Consider the following 9,548-nt stretch of genomic DNA (forward strand, 5'->3'; position numbering starts at 1 on the left):
CCGCCTCCCGCCTCCCGCCTCCCGCCTCCCGCCTCCCGCCTCCCGCCTCCCGCGGCGAAGCACGTGGTTGGAATTTCGCGCGCGGGCGCGCAGTGAAGATGTTTTCAACGGAAGAAACGCGTGCAGCCTCGGCTATTAACTTGAAAATGCTTATTTTTAAAAACATTGTTTTAAGGGACTACATTACCTATGATTTTTTGAAAATCTCGGACAATGCCAGAACAAACCAAAAGGGAAATCCCATCCTGCAGGATACCCCGTGGGCTCCACTCCGAGCCTCAGCGCCTCGCAGACAGGCCCTAGCGCGCGCTCCAGAACCGAGAGTGACACAGTCCCGCGGGGCGCCCCGAACAAGAAGGGGCCTTCGTGCTAGCCAAGCCCGAGCACCAGCTGCGCCGCGTCACCACCGTGGGCGCCCCAAGACCGTGGGCAAGGGGGCCTTCTGTGACATGAAGACCACGCGTCGCGTTTACAACTTCTGAGCCCAGCAGTGGGTGGACCAGACCCAGAGCTGCCTGTCAGACGCCGAGCCCGGCCCTGCCCCGGCTGCTCTGCGTCCAGTGGTTAGAAATCACTGGGGGTGCCCCCCGACATGTGTACAGCCCCCACCCTCTGCCGGTTGGAGGCCCCGCTCCCACCACCCCGCCAGCTCTAACTGATTTGGAGTTTTGGGTGCGCGCCGGCCGGGAGGCGGCGGTGGCACAGCCCTCGCGGTGGGCGGGTCAATAGGCTACGGCGCCCAGGCCCTCCCGGGTTAGTGCCCGCCTGCCCGCGCAGGCCACCTGTTCCCAGAGCCGGAGTCTCTAAAAACAGAACAACAGAGATTTGCCCCAGATGAAGATGAAGATTTGACAGTTTTAAGTTTTCAGAATTTTATGGATTTTTTAAACGGGATAAGGGATAGTGGATATGTACTAGTCTTTCTCTTTATATATTTAAACATTTTCAAAATAAAAAAATTTTAATTGAAAATCTTCACCCTACTCCTACCCCCCAGCCACCTAATTTCATTCCGTAGAAACAGTCAAAACTTTTGATTTCTTATTGTAGACTTTCGGAGAGATTTTATGCATAAAGAAGCATGTGTATACATATCTTCTCCCCATTATTGTACACGAATAGGAGAAAATGACGCGTGGAGTTCCTATACTGCTCGTTTAACAATAAATCTTGAAGATTTTCCCAGAGCTGGACAGATCTCCCTTTTTATTTTTGACAGTTGCAAAATATTCCATTATTTATTTATAAATTTATTTACCCAGTCCTCTACTGATGAACAATTATGCTATTGCCAATTATTTTCTATTTATAAACAATGCTGAACTAAATAGTTTCCTACATACAACATCTTACACGTTAGTAAATCTCTAGGATAAATTCCTAAAAATAGAATTTCTGAGTCAAAGAATATATGCGTTTACAAAATTGATATACACTACTAAATTGTTCTCCAAAGTAGTTATAAAATACAACTGAAACTAATACAACTATGTTAACTATAACAGAATTAAAATTTTTTAATAAATAAAAAATAAGTAGTTATACAAATCTACAACTCTAGGGTGCCTGGGTCGCTCAATCAGTTGAGCGCCCACTTCTTGGTTTCAGCTCAGGTCATGATCTCCGGGTTATGAGATGGAGCCCTCTGTGGAGCCCCGCCTGGAGCCTTGAGTCTGGCTCCCCACTCAGCGGGGAGTCTGCTAGAGATTCTCTCCCTCTGCCTCTTCTGCCCACCCCACCCCCCTCAAATAAATAAATAAATAAATAAATAAATACATTTTTTAAAAAAAATCTACAACTCTCCAGCGCCTGGTGGCTCAGTCAGTTAAGCATCTGCCTTCAGCTCAGGTCATGATCCAGGGGCTTGGGATCCAGCCCGAAGGGAGCTCCCTGCCAGTGGGGAGATGGCTTCTTCCTCTGCCCCTCACCCTGCTCGTGCTCTCTCTCTCACTCTCTCTCTCAAATAAGTAAATAAAATCTTTTAAAAACAATCTACAACTCTCTAACGATACCTAAAAGTGATGCCACCCCAAATCTTCACCAAATTTTTTTGATTTTTGCCAACCTGATAGGCAAAAAAAAAAAATGTTACCTTATTATTAATTAGTACTAATTAGTTTCTTTAAATATTAAAAAATTGAATAAATTAATATTTACGTACGATTCCTTTCTATTCACATCCTTTCCCTTTTGCCTATTTGTGTATAATCATAATCATCATATATTAGGGAAATTAGCCCTTTGTGATCATTTGGAATTTTTCCATTCTACATTCTTTATGGTGGCTTTAGTTACACAGAAATTTTTAATTTTTTAGTTAAATTTACTAATCTTGTATGCTTTCTGTCATAAGAAAGCCACCCTTGTGCCAAAACTAAAAGAAAATTCTCATGTGGTTTCCTCTAGTACTTTTATGGTTTTATTTTTTTTCCTAAAATTTTGAACCACCTGGAACTGATACAGTTGTAAGATGTGGTGTGGATCACACTGAATTTTTTTTTGTTGTTGTTATTTACCCAGATGTCCCAGTACCATTTCTTCCTCCCTTCCCCCCTCCCTTCCTTCCTTCCTTCCTTTCCTTCCTTCCTTCCTTCCTTCCTTTCCTCTCTTCTCCCTTTCTTTCTCTTTCTTTCTTTCTTTCTCTCTTTCTTTCTTTCTCTCTCTCTTTCTTTCTTTTTTTCTTTCTTTCTTTCTTTCTTTCTTTCTTTCTTTCTTTCTTTCTTTCTTTCTTTCTTTCTTTTTTAGATTTTACTTATTTGACAGAGAGAGCACAAGCAGGGGGAGCAGGAGAGGGAGAAGCAGGCTCCCTACTGAGTGAGCATGGCTCAATCCCAGGACACCGAGCCCAAGGCAGACACTTAACAAACTGAGCCACCCAGGCGCCCCACAGTACCATTTCTTGAATGAGCCATCATTTCTCCATTAACCTGAGATGCCATATTTATCAAATGCTTAACTATTTGGGCTGACTTCTGGATTTTCTATCCTGTTTATACTACAATGGTTTATTCATTGTGGCTTGTAATATGTTTTTAAAATCCCAAAGGCCTATGTTTTCCTTGTTATTCTTTTCTGAATTTTCCTAGCTACTATGGTTGTTTACTTTTCACATAAACTTGAGAAGAAATTTATCCAGTTTGAAAACAAAATTCCATGTTAATTTTTATTGGCATTATATGAAATACCTAGACTAACATGTAGAGAAAATTGATATTCCTCCTTCTCCATATCTTGGGTCAGTCAACAATATTTAAAGTTTTCTTATCATTGATCTTGTAATTTCCCCTTAAATTTGTATCTCAGTGTTTTATGTATTTTGCTGCTACTGTAAATGAGTATCTTTTCTTCCACTGTGTGTAGACAATTGATTTTTCTTGTTTATTTTTATAAATATATTTAATTTTATAAACATATCCTGGGATACCATCATAAATCTAATATGATGATAATTTTAACTACCTTCCAATTTACTTATTTCTCTTGTTAAATGCATTGTTTAGAGGCATCTGGCTGGCTCACTCTGTACAGCATTCGACTCTTGATCTTGGTGTTGTAATTTCGAGCTCCATGTTGGGTGGAGAGATTACTTTTTAAAAAATACATGGTCTAGTTTCTCCAGAACAATATAAAATAGTAGTAGTGAGAATGGACATTTCCCTAACATATTGTTAACTTCAAAGGAAAGGCATCTAATATTTATCTGAAAAGCAGAATGATGACTGTTGATGTAAGTTAGGAATGTTTCATCATGTTAAGGAACCATCTATTCTTTTTTTTACTAAAATTTTAATGTCAGGGGCGCCTGGGTGGCACAGCGGTTAAGCGTCTGCCTTCGGCTCAGGGCGTGATCCCAGCGATCTGGGATCAAGCCCCACATCAGGCTCTTCTGCTATGAGCCTGCTTCTTCCTCTCCCACTCCCCCTGCTTGTGTTCCCTCTCTCGCTGGCTGTCTCTATCTCTATCGAATAAATAAATAAAATCTTTTAAAAATTTTTTAATGTAAAAAATTGATATTAATATAATAAAGTGCCTTTTCCACATCTATTTAAATGGCTATGTGCTGTTTTTCCTTAGATATATTACTATGGTGAAATATATTCAAAGATTTCTTAATATTAAACAATTTTATGCTCATCATCATTTTGCCGTAGTTCATTAATTACTTCTTTAATGTGCCACTGGATTCTGTTTACTCCTATTTAGCATTCAGTATAAATGAGAATCAGTTAACTTTCTTATTGGTAATCAATTTTGAGCTTCCAGATTAGTATTTGTATTGTTCCCCCCCCAGAATCGAATATTCCCTTCTTTTTCTATGTTCTGGAACGGTTTTAAATGCATTGGAATTATCTGTTCTGTAAAAACGTTGGTTAAAATTCATCCTTGAAACTGTTCTGTCTGATATTTGAAGGGAGGGGGTAGTTGACAACTTTTATGCCTTCCATTGTAAATGGTTTGTTTGATTTTCTTTTCTCTGTAAGTAAACTCTACTCCCAACGCGGGACTTGAACTCACAACCCTGCGATAAGAGCCACAAGCTCTACGGACTGAGCCAGCAGGGTGCACCCGACTTTCTATTTCTTCTAAGCTTGTTTTGGGGTGTTATGCTTTCTAGACATACTTTGCAACAATGTTCTTAAATTATTTTTGAATAGTGAATAGTGCCCTCCTTTAGTTTCACCTGTGTCTGCGGTTGCAAACATTCCTGCCGCCACCGCTGCGACCGGCGACCGCGAGTGTGGTGGGCAGTCACCCCTGAGAGTAGCAGAGCCCAGAGTTCAGGCTGAGCGCAGGGCGTCTCCCACCGAACTCACCACCCGGCGCCCTGGCAGCCTGGGCGGCCGAAGGTTAGCGGAGCTGGAGGTGCAGGAGGATGAAGAACCCAAAGGAACTGGGCTTGGAGCCTAAAAGGAGAGTCTCAGAGAGTGCAAGGCGGGGCGTGGGAGCGCAGGCGCTGGGGCCCCGACCCTGCGGGGAAGGGTCCCGCGCCTCACATCCTGGGCTCGGAGAGCGCAACGCCTAACAGGTGGAGGGGAGTATTTGCTAAGTAATCTTCTTTCCCACTCTGTGCTTCTTCCTGCTTTGGACTCCACTGATTCCTAATTTCGACCTTTCTGACTCTGAACATCTTCAGCCTGGAGGGACCTGGGAACTCAGCCAGCAAAGACTGAAAGCCAGCACCCGCGTTGCTCTTTGCTCTGAGATCCCAGCCCCCCACTTTAGTGTCCTGCCTTGAGGTTCCTTTTTTTAAATTTTATTTTTATTTTTTAAAAGATTTTATTTATTTACTTGACGGAGAGAGAGAACAAAAGGCGGGGGCGGGGGGAGGGAACAGCAGGCAGAAGGAGAAGCAGGCTCCCCGGGGAGCATGGATTCCCAACACGAGACGCGATGCCAGGACTCTGGGATCATGACCTGAGCCAAAGGCAGCCACTTAACCGACTGAGCCACCCAGGAGTCCCTGCCTTGAGGTTCCTGAATGGTCACTGGAGAATCCGCAAAATCATGAACTCTGAGAGCCTTCATCCTTAAAGGGATGATCCCAAAGGGTTGAAAATAATTGGGTCTGCTGTGAGAATGGTCTCCCCATTCCTTTGCCCAGCCACTATTAACACGTCCTTTTCCATCCACACCCCCTCCCCCATGCATCTTGGCGCCCCCTTCCCACTTCCACCACTCAAAAGGACAAGTCCTTTGCAGTCAGGGATTATATGTTTTAACTAATTCTTTCTTTCTTTCTTTCTTTCTTTCTTTCTTTCTTTCTTTCTTTCTTTCTTTCTTTCTTTCTTTCAGATGTTATTTATTTATTTGACAGAGAGAGCACAAGCGGGGGAGCAGTGGAGGGAGAGGGAGAAGCAGGCTCCCCGCTAAACAGGGAGCCCCATGTGAGGCTGGATCCCATGGACCCTGAGATCATGAGATGACCTGAGCCCAAGGCAGACGCTGAACCAACTGAGCCACCCAGGCACCCCCCCCTTTTAATTCTTTCATAGTTTTCCTACTCAGCTCAGCGCGGTGGGTGGTCAGCACTAACAGGAATTGAGTCCTGAGTCCTAAGTGAACGACCATTGTCTTATACAGGGGGGCTTTTTTCAAAAGGTTTAAAGCTTCCATGCCCTCCACCAGCCACCCCCTTCAAACACTGCAACAGCAAATTCAGTAACAATTGAAAAGTCCTTGCACTCCCAAGTAAATTCTTTTAAAAAATCCATGCCAACACTTTGGGGTGTATTCCTCAAAGCTATTTATAAATAAATATATAATTTATGTGTACTCAAAGAATCATATTTACAAACTGGAAACTGCTGTACGTCAGTGTTCTGCGTACTTTTTAGGCCAGTTACTACTCACTTCGTTCTTTTGATGGTTATGTGGTAGTGTGATTGAATGACGCACCAAATTTGTTCAATCAACCTTCTATTAACCCTCTATGTCAAAACTACTATCTTGAGCATTCTTTGACAAATACCTTTTTTTTTTTTTAAGATTTATTTATTTATTTATTTGACAGAGACAGCCAGCGAGAGAGGGAACACAGCAGGGGGAGTGGGAGAGGAAGAAGCAGGCTCCCAGCCGAGGAGCCCGATGTGGGACTCGATCCCGGAACGCCAGGATCACGCCCTGAGTCAAAGGCAGACGCTTTAACCACTGCGCCACCCAGGCGCCCCTCTTTGACAAATCCCTTGATGAACGTATGTAAGTATTTCTATAGGACAGAGTCTTAGAAGTGGAATTCTGAGTGATGGTATATTAAGATATAATTTGCATACAGTAAAACTTCCCTTTTTATGTGCACAGTTGGGTGAGTCTGGACAAGCATGCATCATCCTATAATGACCACTAGCTACAACCAAGATACACACTTCCAGTACCCCAGCATCCCCCTTGCTCTCTTGTTTTAAAGTAGTCTCCATGCTCAGCATGGGGCTCAAACTCACCACCTTGAGATCAAGACTTGAGCCAGATCAAGAGTAAGACAATTCACCAATTGAGCCACCTTGGCACCCCACTCCTTGCTCCTTTTTAATCAATCTTTGCTCCACTCCCAGCTCCGACAATAATTAATTTGATTTTTCACTCATACCTTTTGCCTTTTCTGGGATGGAATCATACAGCATAAAATTTGAGTCTGTTTCTAGTTTCTTTCACTTAGCATACTACTTTTGAGATTCATTAATGTTTAGTGTGTATCAGTGGTTTGACCTTTGCATTGCTGAGTAAAATTCCATTGCATGGACATACCATTCACTGGGCGATGGACATTCGGGTTGTTTCCAGCTTTGGGTGATTATGAATAAAGCTACTATACACATTCACTTACAGATGGACATATGTTTTCATTTCTCTTGAGTAAATGCCCAGGAGGAAGATTGTTGCATTGTCAAGTTTGTGTTTAACTTCGTAAGAAACTGCCAAACTGATTTTTCCAAGTGACTGTACCATTTTGTATTCCCACTACAATATATGAGAGTTCCATTTGCTCCACATCCTCATCAATATTTAGTATTGTTACTTAAAAGAAAAATTTAGGGTCACCTGGGTGGTTCAGTTGGTTAAGCATCTGCCTTTGGCTCAGGTCATGATCCCAGGGTCCTTGGATCTAGTCTCACATTGGGCTCCTTGCTCAGCAGAGATCCTGCTTCTCCCTCTGCCTGCCACTCCCTCTCCTTTCTCTGACAAATAAATAAATAAAGTCTTTAAAAATAATTTTTTTAGCCATTATAGTAAGAGTGTAGTGGTATTTTATTGTGGTTTTAATTCAATTTCCTTCATAACTATGATACAGGTGCATGTTTGCCATCTATATATTTTCTTTGCTGAGGTCTAAATTAAAATATTTCCCTCATTTTAACAGAAGATGGGATTGTTTTCTTATTGTGAATTGTAAGAGTTCTTTACTCAGTCTGGATACAAGCCTTTCTTTTTTTTTATTAATCACATATGTGCTTTGCAAATATTTTCTCCCAGTCTGAGTCTTGTCCTTTCATTTGTATTAACAGTGCCTTTCAAAGAACACAAGTTTTTGATTTTGATAAAGTCCAGTTTATCTATTTTTCTCTTATAGTTTGTTTTCTGTGTTTTATTTTAAAAATAAAAAACTCAAATCCGCAAGTGCTTTCTTTTAGAAATTTCAAAGTTTTAGGTTTTAGGTTTAGGTTTTATGTCTATGAGCCCTTGTGAGTTAATTTTTGTATGTGGTCTGAGGTAAGAAGGGTGTCATCCTCACCCCTCCCCCTCCCAGTCGGCTCTCCAATTGCTGCAGCACTGTTTGTTGAAGACCCTCCTTCTCCGTCTAGAAGATTCCCTGAATCACCTAGGCACCTTTGAGGAACATCAGTTAACCATACATGTGTGACTCTACTTTTGAAGTCTGATACCTGTTTTTTAAATGACGATAAATAACGCGCCAGTTTGCCCTCCCAAAGGCCATTCTCCCGCCAGACGTGCGCGACAGCGACTTCACAGCCGGATCCCAGGTCACTTGCTCCGTTGCCCCTTCTTTAGCAGGAATGGACGGCGGCCCCTGCGCTCCGGTTTCCCCTGCCTTGGTTCACACCCCCTTCGGAGGGTCCCGAGCTGCCGCCGCCGCACCGCTGAATAGCGAACCGCAGAAGCGCAGGTGCGTTCGTCCCAAGCATCCCGGGGAGGGCGCGAGAGGACCGCACGCCTGTGGCGTTGGGCAGGGTGGGCGCTGCGGACTTCGGGTCTGGCCTCTGGGTCCGGCCGCGTTCACTCGGCCTCAGGGAGCGACCATGTCTGTGCGCCCCTCGGAAGCCCAGAGTCCCGGGGACTCTGGGGGGCCTCCCCGCCGCCCGCCAGCGCGCGGGGCCACCGGCGAGGGCTGCCGGCTGAGAGTGTGAGCACCGGGTGGCTTCTCTGAAACAGGCGCTCCCAGAACCCCACCGCCCACCTGCGGCCCGCCACGCCCGCCCGCTGCCCTGTGATGACCGTGCCCTGTCCCCAGAGAACACTCGATCCTCCTGGTCCCGCCTGGAAACAGCCAGCGACAGGACTCCCTCGTCCCCTCGGTGTCCTCGGAGTCCTTCCCCGGCGACTCAGTCCCTTCACGGAGGCCATGTCTCCCCGCCCCGTGGAGCCGCACCTCCGTTCCTCGGGGGTCTCCCGTCGCCGCATTGATTCGATACCCGGATTTTGTCATGTTAAGGGTTTGTTCCTGGTGGTTTGGGCTGCTGTCTTTCACACCACCCGAGCTTGTCCTGAGGGTCCCAGCTCTGGACTTGGATGGAGTAGGGGTCGGAGACGCTCAGCCACGCAGAACCGGGAAGGTTCCGGACAAACGCTCATCATGCGGATGTTGGAGAGATGGGAGAAACGCGGGTAAACGTGGGTACTGGGGAGAAGAGAAACCAGGCCAACCATGTTTTGAAACAAAACAGAAGTAGTAGTTTCAAACCGTAGCATAAATTAGCATTACCTGCAGCTTGTTAGAGCACACAGTGTTGCGCCCCCGCCCTACAGTTTGTGTATCTAGCAAGCTGCCTGGTGATGACGATGCTATGGGGCGGGGGGGGGGGGGGGGGGGGGGG

Source organism: Ursus maritimus, unplaced genomic scaffold, assembly GCF_017311325.1.
Source record: "Ursus maritimus isolate PB19 unplaced genomic scaffold, ASM1731132v1 scaffold_30, whole genome shotgun sequence".
Lineage (NCBI taxonomy): Eukaryota > Metazoa > Chordata > Mammalia > Carnivora > Ursidae > Ursus > Ursus maritimus.